Source organism: Diabrotica virgifera, chromosome 8 (genome assembly GCF_917563875.1).
Source record: "Diabrotica virgifera virgifera chromosome 8, PGI_DIABVI_V3a".
Taxonomy (NCBI): Eukaryota; Metazoa; Arthropoda; class Insecta; order Coleoptera; family Chrysomelidae; genus Diabrotica; species Diabrotica virgifera.
The window spans coordinates 52,258,111-52,269,688 of NC_065450.1; positions in this window are offsets into that span (position 1 = coordinate 52,258,111).

An 11,578-nucleotide genomic window follows, 5' to 3' on the forward strand; every position below is an offset into this window, starting at 1 on the left:
TATACTTGACGACGGGAAATTATCAAAAATTATCAGTCTAATTTAGATTTCTGTAGCTTTCTATTGGTCAGAATCTCCTATGAATGAAATAATCACTGTAATTTTCTACAGTAGAAAATTACCGATGAAATAATAATCTGATTGGACATAATTAAACACGTGATCAAAAATCTTACTATACGATTGAGTAACGTAGTACGTTTATGAGTAACAGAAAACATGAATGAAACAACAAAATGACTAAAGGCACAAAATAAAGCTTCTAAGGTTTATTTTTACATATTTTTAATTAACAAAATCATGAAAATTTGTATAAAGAAAAATAATTTTTTCTCCATTTACTCTACACACATTTGCACGGGGACTGTAAATAAGTTCTTAGAATATCTACATTAATTTCTGTTTTGTCCAGGAGGTACTTGATATACTGATCAAAACATCCGCTTGTTGAAATTGTGAGGGTAGCTTGGGACCTTCTGCTACCCCCATAGTTCACCCCTAGGCACGTGGCATGAAGGGATTCCGTGTAGACCATTAACAATTTAGAATCTTTTATCAATAGTTAAATGATTAGAATAGGTTTATGTAGATGATAAAACTATTTTCGCGCATATAAGCGGGTTTTTAATGATGATTATTTCGTTTTTAACCCTTAGTTGCCGGTTTTAATTTTTTGATGAAATTGTTTAAAATAATTACATTCAAAAATAAGCATAATTTTTTTCAAAATATTTCAAAACCTTCAACACAAAAAAACAGATGCGGTACTTTAAAGTAGGCTGTGTAAACCTACCTACCTACCGTCAGGCTGTGTAAAGTAATTTTTTCTACAACCACTATTCAAAATGCACTTTTCTGCACAGTTTTATGTTAGCTAACTTGATATTTTCTCACAGTATAAGATATTTGACATTAGTGTGCAGAAAAGTGACGTTTCTGTGCCGGAAAGTTCTTTTCTGCACAGTTAACTACCTCATTCTGAGTAACGTCATATTTTGTTTACATCCGTGGTTAAAGTTTAGAAAAATATATAACCTATAAGGCAATTATTATATTTAACTATAGAATAGAAATTAAATTATGGACGTTACAACTGTTTTATTTTACAATTTTATTCTTAATAAACATTTTATAATGATCAATTAACCAATAAGGATTTAGCAACCTCAACAAGATACGTCGAATGAAGTAGGTTTGGTGGAACTCCGTGACTGATTTCTGTGTAATTTGTTTAGGTATAATGAATTTAAATTGTTTAGTATTAATTAAATACAGTTTAAAGTTTATAATTTATTATTATAATAAATCTTCGTTTGGAAATTGTGATTATTATTTTTAGCAAAAACTGTGGTTGTAGAAAAAGTATAGTGTGTAACACGTGCAACAAAGGTAATTCTCACTCGTTTGAACTGCGGCACTCGCTTGCGCTCGTACCGCAACTTTTCAAACTCGTGAGAAATTAGTACCTTTCTGCACTTAGCAAGTTAGGTGCCTAATAAAAAATATGGAGATTTTATCAACTTATTTGTAAAAAATACATCAACATTCAACACTATGACATAATGTTAAAACAATTCGTCTTTTCATTAGAACACAGATAAACTTTGCAGGTAGAACACGTTGAATCTGCTGCATATCTGAAATCACTTTTTTGCTGCATATCTGAAATCTGTCTCTATTTTATCCAGTAGGAACCTCTATTTATTCGGAAAGCGTTTATCGGACAGTACTATCCGTTGCAAGATAATTCGGATGGAATGCCGACAAAATAGGTACAAAAGTACATATTTTGTCGTAATTCCATTCGAATTATCTTGCAACGGATAGTACCTAAATAATTCTTCTTTCTTTTTCAGGGTAGATATCACTATTCTGTCTTAGTCGTTTTGCACCCCTCGATGAGTTTATTGTAACCTTTTACAACCATGGCAGCAACAATATCAGCCTTAGAACCATCCTTTCGAGTCCTTTAGAGAGTTATTTCCTCACAACCGTGGTAATTACTAGCAAAGTGAACAACTGTATTCTCCTTCCATTTCCACACTCCAATGTTTATCAACGAAATCCTATAACCAAAATCTCCGTGCTCCATGGATTTATCAGATGTCAAATTATTAGAAAAAACTTTCTGTTATTCTGTTAGGTCTAATTATCGTTCCACACGCTGAAGTTTGTTCACTTTTTAACTTCTCTAACAAGTAGTCCTGTCGCCAGGGGGGGTACAACTGCCTCCTGTATTCAGATGGACTTACCCAAGTTTTTTTATGTATTTTGACCCGTAGAACACGAATTTTTTGGGTAACAGTTGATCCGGATGTCGATAAGATTGTTATAAACAAAGAAGTTGAGGAATTACATAACAGCGATTTCTCGCAAAACAAAACATGTTTTTGTATATTTTGGGCCATTCTAACCAAAAAGTGTTCCTACAAATTTTTTCGTAGGATGCATAGTGTTCGAGATAAATGCGGTGGAACTTTCAAAAAATCGAAAAATTGCAATTTTTGTACCCGAATAACTTTTGATTAAAAAATAAAATAGCAATTCTGCTTACCGCATTTGAAAGTTCAAGTCAAAGTATATCGGTTTTAGTTATTTGCTTTGCTAAAAATTTATTATTTTATTGTTAAACAAAAGTATAAACACCTAGTGCTGGAGTGATGTTTTCAATGATTTCTCATTTAAAATCGAACGAGTAGGTAGAGTAGGTACAAGTGCAAGCGAGGCTATTTCTACGTAGCATGCATGTAAACGCATGTATTAGGCACGGGAAACACTATGTGTTTATAGCTTTTTTAGCAATAAACACATAAATTTTTAGCAATGTATATATTCGAAACCGATAGAATTTGACTTGAACTTTCAAATGCGGTAAGCAGAGTTGCTATTTTATTTTTTAATCAAAAGTTATTCGGGTTCAAAAATTGCAATTTTTCGATTTTTTGAAAGTTCAACCGCGTTTATCTCGAAAACTATGCATCCTACGAAAAAACTTGTAGGAACATTTTTTGGTTAGAATGGCCCAAAAAATACAAAAACATGTTTTGTTTTGCGAGAAATCGCTGTTATGTAATTCCTCAACTTCTTTGTTTATAACAATCTTATCGACATCCGGATCAACTGTTACCCAAAAAATTCGTGTTCTACGGGCCAAAATACATAGAGGAAAGGATGCAAATATGGGCTACCCATTTTATTTTTCTTTGTAAAAAAAGAATAAAAATTCTATTTTATTTCCAAAGGTATGCAAGAATACCTACATTTAGTTACTTATAACCTGCCCAAAGTGCAAATCGATTAAAAATATACAACTGTTTTAAATGTATAAATAATGAAAAATTGTACTTTTGCGCCGTTTGAATAATGATCCTAAATATGGGCTACCCCGAAAAATGTGTCTTAAATTTGTGTGAAATGAGATAAATGCGTGACAAATATATTTTAATATCTAAAATACAAAAAATACATTAAATAACTCATAGGCTAAAACTATTTGCAAAAGTCACACACATATTCTTCTTTTTCGGCCCCAGCGCACTCGTTATGTGCCCACAAATGGAACAGAAGCACTTGACCCATATTTCACCAAGATTATCCTCTGAAAAAAGTACTTCGCAAAACATACACGTCAGCTGCGTCTTGTGGAGGCTGTGTGGAAGGAAACTCATTCTAATCGCTTTCATCATCTGCAGGCACATATTCCTCCCTATCCTCGCTACTAGAAACCGATTTCTTTTTTTGGTTCTTTGTGACTTTGGTAAGCTGCTTACGTTTTCCTTTTTTATTTCTTTTCCTTTTTTTTCTTTGCCTTTTCCTACTTCGTTTTGCCTACATTGCTACATTGTTTTAAATATGGGCCACTAGCCCATAATGAAAACAGAGGCATAGCCCATATTGTAAACACGCTTGCTTTGCACAACAAAAGAAGTTATGTCTAAAAGCAGACAATTTGAAGAAAACTCATTAGCATATATCAAAGACTAATAATAGAGCTTCAACGTGACACAGACTTTTTTTTTGAAATTCGTGTTTATTTTTAAATACTGGAATTTATCAACTTACCCGAAAAAGTTTTGACACTCGCACCAACCGACAAAAAATTATTATAAACTGGGAAATATCTACCACAGTGGTGCCATCGCTACGGTGATAGTTTAACTTCGTCAAATACCATTTGAAATAGTCAAAATGTAGAGATCTGCAACGAATAGCTGTGAAACCCACCTAGCCCATATTACAAGACCAGCCCATTTTTACAGCCTTTCCTCTAATAAAAACTTGGGTAAGTCCATCTGAATACAGGAGGCCGTTGTACCCACCCTGGCGACAGGACTAAAGGGTATAAACGGGCACATTAAACAGATCAATAAACAGGACCGACAGCAGCCTAAATCCTGATCTATAAATAAGATCGAGAATAGAACAGGCCAGAAAATCTTTTGAAAAAATTAAAAAACTGCTTTGTGATTCCCGAATAAAACTCGAAATTCGACTACGTTTACCAAAATACTACGTCAGTCCGACTATTGTCTATGCAGTTGAGACATGGACCCTTAAAAACATCAACCGTAAATAAATTTGAGGCCTTTGAAATGTGGATCTACCGGAGAATCTTCAAAAGTTCATGAATGTAGCATATCTCAAACGAAGAAGTGCTGCATAGAATAGGTAAAGAAAGATAACTTTTTAACACAGTGAAAGTTAGAAAACATCATACCTAGGCCACATACCGAGAAATAATAAGTACAAATATGCTCAACTTATAGTGAAAGGAAAAATCGAAGGAAGGAGAGGACTAGGGAGGAAAAGACTATCGTGTCTCAGAAACATCCGACAATGGACAGGGCTAAATTTTGAACAGCTAATAAGAACAACTGAACTGGGCACTTTAAGAAGAAGAAGAAGAAGAAGAACAAGGATATTGAGGTAAAATAGTTATCAAGTATATTATTCTTTGCTTTCCTCATCATCATTATCAGATTCTTCGTCAGTGTGGAAACTTAGACCATCCAGTATATTCTCAAACAAGAAATTATCAGTAGTAATTGCACGAGAGCTCTAAAATTATCGATTTGTTCCCCGAGTGACACTTTGAATTTCACGACCCGAAGGGAAGTGAAATTATGTCGAAAGTGGCTCGAGAGCAGCAAGTCGATAATAATTTTAGAGATCGAGGGTAATTCGCTGAGATTATTTCATTAATAAAACTGTCTTTTTAAATAATTTTAACTAATATTTTATTGATATCTTCACCGGAATATTTGCTAAACGTGTTTCTTGGTGTTCTCTGTGACAAGTTGTAAAACTTTAATTGTCATTAATGTCACTGAATCTTCATTTTTGCATAGTAACGAAGGGCATCTGACGTAATGTTTGACGACATGATATTATCAAAAAATTTCACTTTAATTTTTATTTCTGTAGCTTTCCATTAATCAGAATCTTCTATGAATGAAATAATAAATAATACAGGGTGTCCAGAAACTCTACCGACAAACGAAGACAGCAGATTCCTCAGATAATTTTAAGACAATTTAACCCAATTCACCTAGTCCGAAAATGATTCCTAAGGGAGCTAGAGCTCTTTGAAGATGGCGCCATGTAATTAGTTTTTCTTAAATACCTCCAGAACGCTTCTATCCAGAAAAACGAAAATTTTCATACATATTTACTTTTCAGAAATGAATCGATTTCATCCATTGTGAATTTCTAGTACCGGTCATAGGCGTCCGTTTTGGGTAGGGCAACGGTTATTTTATCGCATAACTTTCTTGTCTTCAACTTCTAAGCATTTTTGATACTGGATTATTAAATTGTGAGGTATTCTAGTACTAAAAGGTACTCTTACTTTAAGTCGGTAGGACACACCGTTTTCTAGAAAAATCGATTTGAAAGTTTTTTGATTTGGAAATTTGAAACAAAAAATTGAAAAAAATTAAAAAAAAACGATGTATTTTACTAACTTAAAGCAAAAGTATCTTTTAGTACTCGAATATCTCATAATTGAATAATCTAGTGTCAAAAATACTTAAAAATTAAAGACAATAAAGTTATGCTATAAAATAACTGTTGAAGTACCCAAAACGGACGCCTATGTCCGGTACTAGAAATTCGCCATTAATGAAATCGATTAATCTCTGGAATATAAATAAATGTACCAGTTTTCGTCTTTCTAAATAGTTTTTTTTAATCTTTTTTTTTTAATTCGAAGAACGAAAAATTTTCAAATTGATTTTTCTAGATAACGGTATATCCTATCGACTTAAAGCAATAGTACTGTTTAGTACTAGAATACCTCACAATTTAATAATCCAGAGTCAAAAATGCTTAAAGATTAAAAACAAAAAAGTTATGCGATAAAATAACCGTTACCCTACCAAAAACCGACGCCTATGACCGGTACTAGAAATTCGCAACGGATGGAATCGATTCATTTCTGGAAAATAAATTAGCATACCAATTTTCGTTTTTCTAAATAGAAGCGTTCTGGAGGTATTTAAGAAAAACTAATTACATGACGCCATCTTCAAAGAGCTCTAGCTCCCTTAGGAAGCATTTTCGGACTAGGTGAATTGGGTTAAATTGTCTTAAAATTACCTGAGGAATCTCCTGTCTTCGTTTGTCGGTAGAGTTTCTGGACACCCTGTATAAGTCCGGGTCACTAGAGGTTTTTTTCTAGTCCAGTTTATTCTTTTTTCCATCTAAAAGACGAATGGGGGTTAGAATATAACAAGAAGCGATAGTCGCGACTCAAAATTATGTCCAATAGTAAATTACTTCCAAGTGCCTGACGGTACCTACTGTTAAGTTTGCAACAAAAAGTATCATTTTTCTCAAAAACTAGTAATTATTATTTATGAAAGATGAGGAAATTTCTGAGTAACCAAAGATCCAATCTGCAAATCCGCTGTCGGATGGTACAATGTTATATCCACTCTCTTCTTGTGTATGGTGACGAAACTTGGACTGTTAATGTTGACTTAATGAGAAAGCTGGAAGCTTTTGAGATGTTGCCTTTTAGGACACTTTTGAAAATATCATGGACCGATTATAATACGAACGAAACGATATTGCTTAGAATGGGCAGAGGCAGAAAACTTTTGATCACCATTAAAAGGAGAAAAGGAGAATATTTGGGGCACATAGAAATGATGAGAACAGTACCTACGCGTTGTTATAGCTGATTATGAAAGGTAAAATCGAAAGAAAAAGGGCCTTGGTAGACAAATATCCCGGCTGAGAAACGTTCGCGATTGGAACCGGGTAAACACACAGACGCTTTTAAGAAAAGCAGAAGATATACACAAATTTGTAATAATTGTTACGGCCAACCTTCATTAGTGGAGTCGGCACTAAAAGAAGAGGATACTCAAATGGATGATAATTTCCAATTTATTGTTACTATAACAAATCAGAACGCCGCACTTAGGTTATGCACAAATATTGTTATTGATTTCGCGCTAAAACAATGTTGTCGGTCGATTTAAATTAACGTATATTCTTCTTTACAATGTACTTTAAAGTACCTATAGGAAGAATGAAGGTATATATAAAGATGTGTTTTAGATATATTAGACGGTACTTTAAGTACCGTCCGTCAACTAAGCAGTGGTTCCCAACCTTTTTCCCATAATCGCCCCCTTAGACAGGTTTCACCGGTTGTAAATACTATAATCGCCCCCCCTCCCGAATTAAATTGAAACAAAATATTATTCAGTACAATATTGATATATTTTTACATTTCGTAAAATTATACATGGTAAGTCATCATTCAATCTTCGCTTGTCCACTGCTGGACATAGATCTCTCTCATAATTTTCCCTCTAATTAATTTCTCCCTTGGGCCTGGTGATACTCACATAATTTCTTTATGTCTGGCTCAATGTTGGTTAATAGCTATGTACCTCAAATCCCCTCCAAGGTGGAGGCAATATGTTTGAAGATCCTCAGAATAACCACATGATGATTTCTGGGGAATTTGGTCAGACCTCCTCTCTGTATATTTACTTCAAAAATAGATAGTTTGTCAATGAATGTTCCGACTACTCCCTTCGCTTTGGCCATATTTATGTTCTTCCTTTGTAATTCCAGATTCGTTCCATTTAATTTTTCAGAAATATCTGATAGTTAAGCGATGTCATTTCGCTTCTCTTGTAGTGCTGTACTCAGTGTGGGGTCAGTAGTTATCAGAAATTCGATAATAATATCCATGAGACTGCAGAACCGCCGTAAGCAATTCCCTTTCGAAAGCCAGCGGACTTCCGTATGTAGTACTGTAGTAGCAATGTATTAAATATCTCATCATTTTCTTTACAGAGTGTCAGAGTGTACGAAATATTCCACCATTCTTTGGTTTGGCTTTAATTTTATTTACCTCATCTATGACAAGACCAATATTTACATATGAAGCACAGACATAGACCTTCACGAAGGAAAATATGGAAAGAATGGCCAATACTCAAAGGGCAATGGAAAGAAAGATGCTGGGTATCAAGATAAGTGACAAAAATAAAAATACATGGATCAGAAATAAAACCAAAGTGAAAGATCTAAACAAACATGCAGCTACTCTCTAGTTAAGAACATGATAAAACAACAGACAAAAAGACGGAAGATGGAATGAAGCGACAATCCACTGGAGACATTGGGACCGTAAAAGAGGAAAGGGCAGACCACAGATGAGATGGTCGAATGACCCAAAGAGATACGCTGGGACCAGATTGACAGGATTAGCACTGAAAGAAGAAGAGTGGAAAAATAAGGGGGAGGCCTACGTTCATAACTAGATGACAAAACGACCACAATTTTGGCCGTACACTTTTTGTTGAAGTCAGATCGGCAGGGTCGGTACCTACTCTCATCATTCTTATCCCACTTCTATCCCTTTCTCTTTTGTGAGGATGTTCGCCCAATACGAAAGCTCGATAAAAGGAAAATTAATTATAATGTATTACTTACCTATATTAAATTGTATCATGATTCATAGCCCTCTGTTACTAGACGAGATGTTTGTGTTATTATTACCTGCATTGGTGTACATTTAATTACTTTTTTATTATCCTATGGATATCCGATCGAAAGTATTGTTTTTTCTTCTCTATTACCCATTTCTCTTTTCCCAGATGCTAATCGCCCACCTTATCGCCCCTTTTCTTTATTGCCCCTCATATCGCCCCCTTCGCTCTATCGCCCCCCTGAAAATCTCAAATCGCCCCCAAGGGGGCTATCGCCCCCCGGTTGGGAATCACTGAACTAAGGACACTCACATGACATGAAGGGATTCCGTGTAGGTGTAGAGTGTAGACCATTAAGAGCAAACAGTATCGATCAACAGGTAGCAACAAACGAGTTCCAAGATTGCGGCTCTAATTTTGAATATTTTGTCGAGATATTTGGCACACATATTCGTAATATAATAAAGAATGGCGGTACAGAGCCCAATTTCAAAAACATGTTATTATGTGGAAATTACTCTATAACTAAATAAAATATTGCAAAAAGGAGCCTGTACCGCCATTAAGAAAGACAAAAAAAATACACTTTCTTCAAATAAACTTTTTTATCCCGTGCCTAGATTTTGTTTCACATTGGAACTACTAAAAATCGATTTTTTTATAACAAGAAATCGAACGTCACTGACTTGGCATCATTTCGCGCCTATGTGTATAAATAGTTATTTTCCTAACTAGTGCGGAAAGTGATACTTTCACGCACGAGACTGCCGTTGACTCGCACGACGCGATAGTGGAGTTCGGACAAGCAGTCGAGTGCGGGGAAGACACTTTCCGCATGAGTTAGGAACAATATTTTTTCTAGGGGCGTACGTTTGGAAAAAAAGCCACAAAAATAGAGTTATATTAATTTTTATTTAGAAGTGAAAATACACAAATTAATTATTTGACAAGGTTGTCAAAACCAAACTTTCAATATAATGGGTTACCACAACGACGATATTGGTTTGCATGACGACGATTCAAAACCATTGTAATTGTCTACTGATCTGACTTTTAAATATTATGTCAAAATAATTTTATTTCATCGAATTAACGCGCTAATTTCATTAAAACATGAACACAATACGTTAAATTTAAAATAAATTAGTAAATAATATCTAAATATTAGTTTATTGCATGTATTATAATATATTGTAATGCCATATTACAAGGTATTTTACTTTCCCGCACGCCGTGAGGGAAAATTTACTTTCACGCACGCCGTGCGGGAAAGTGCAACTTTCGGAAACGAAATGCGTGCGTGAAAGTGGCTCTTTTAGCACGGCCGTAGAAAAAATTATTGTTTTTGCTAGTATAAACGTCACTGTCAGTGTCGAATTACTGACGCACTATTGCCTCACTTTTGAAAGTTCGCAGAACTTTCGCAATCTTGGACCGCGTTTGTTGCTACCTGTTGATCGCTATTGTGTGCTCTTATCAATAGGTAAATGATTAGAATTGGTTTATATTATAAAACTATTTTCGCACATACATAGCGGCTTTTTAATGATGGCTATTTCCTTTTTAATTAAGACAGATGCATTATTAGTGAGTCTGGGTATTAAAAGACACGAAAACACGTCTGTTTAATATTTATGTAATTAAGACGATTGTTACAGTTCAAAAATTGCAAGCGTAGCTGACGTTTAATGAAAGTCTTCGTTGCGCTTTTAAAATAGTTCGCTAATATAAATAATAAAAAACATGCAAAAAGAAATCGTGTCGACACACCAATAAAATCTCAGTTGAATTAAATGTGTTACATATATAGAAGTACATAGAAAATTACTTAACTACTAATAGCCCAATAAATGACCGTTTTGGAGTGTAATTTCCAGGCGCAACTCCGAATTGCATGAAAATTTGGATTTAGGTTCTACTTACCCTCCACTTCAAAGTTGAATTTGTGCCGTTGGTTGCTTTTACTTTGGGGGTGACATTTACCCCTTCTCGGGGAGTGAAAAACGCGTGTTTAAAATAAGGCCGGAAATGGATAAATTGACTTACTTACTTCTATAAAGTTTTTTACGTAAGTCAATACTTTTCGAGTTATTCGCGATTTAAAATGTTGATTTTTCGACAAAAAAACTACGTTTTTGGACCGTGTCTCCCAAATAACTCAAAAAGTAAATATTTTATCGAAAAAAATATTTTTAGCAAAAGTATAGCCTATAAAAAAACGAAAAAAATGGTGTACCAGTTAAGTCTACAAATTGGGTAGAAACAAAGTTGTAGCTCATGAAGAATACGTTCTTATTCGTCTAATTCCAAATCGAATAATTCAACGCGAAATCACCGAAGAAAGAAGTGTTTTTCGGAAAACCTTATTAACATTTTTAAAGTATCGAAAAAAAGCTTATTATTTGTTTTTTACAAAAGTTTACAGCATCAAAAATAAACGAGTTACGCTGAAAAAAAAGTTGGCCCCTTTTTTTGGTAAAAAAAAATCGTGGAAACCTCCGTCTGTTTAGCACCCTAAATGAAATTAATCGTTTGGATTTACCATCTATTTTAACTGTATGTGTATTGTTTATATGATCTGTAAGTTTGATTGGTTTGAAGTCCTTATTTTTTAAAACATTTGG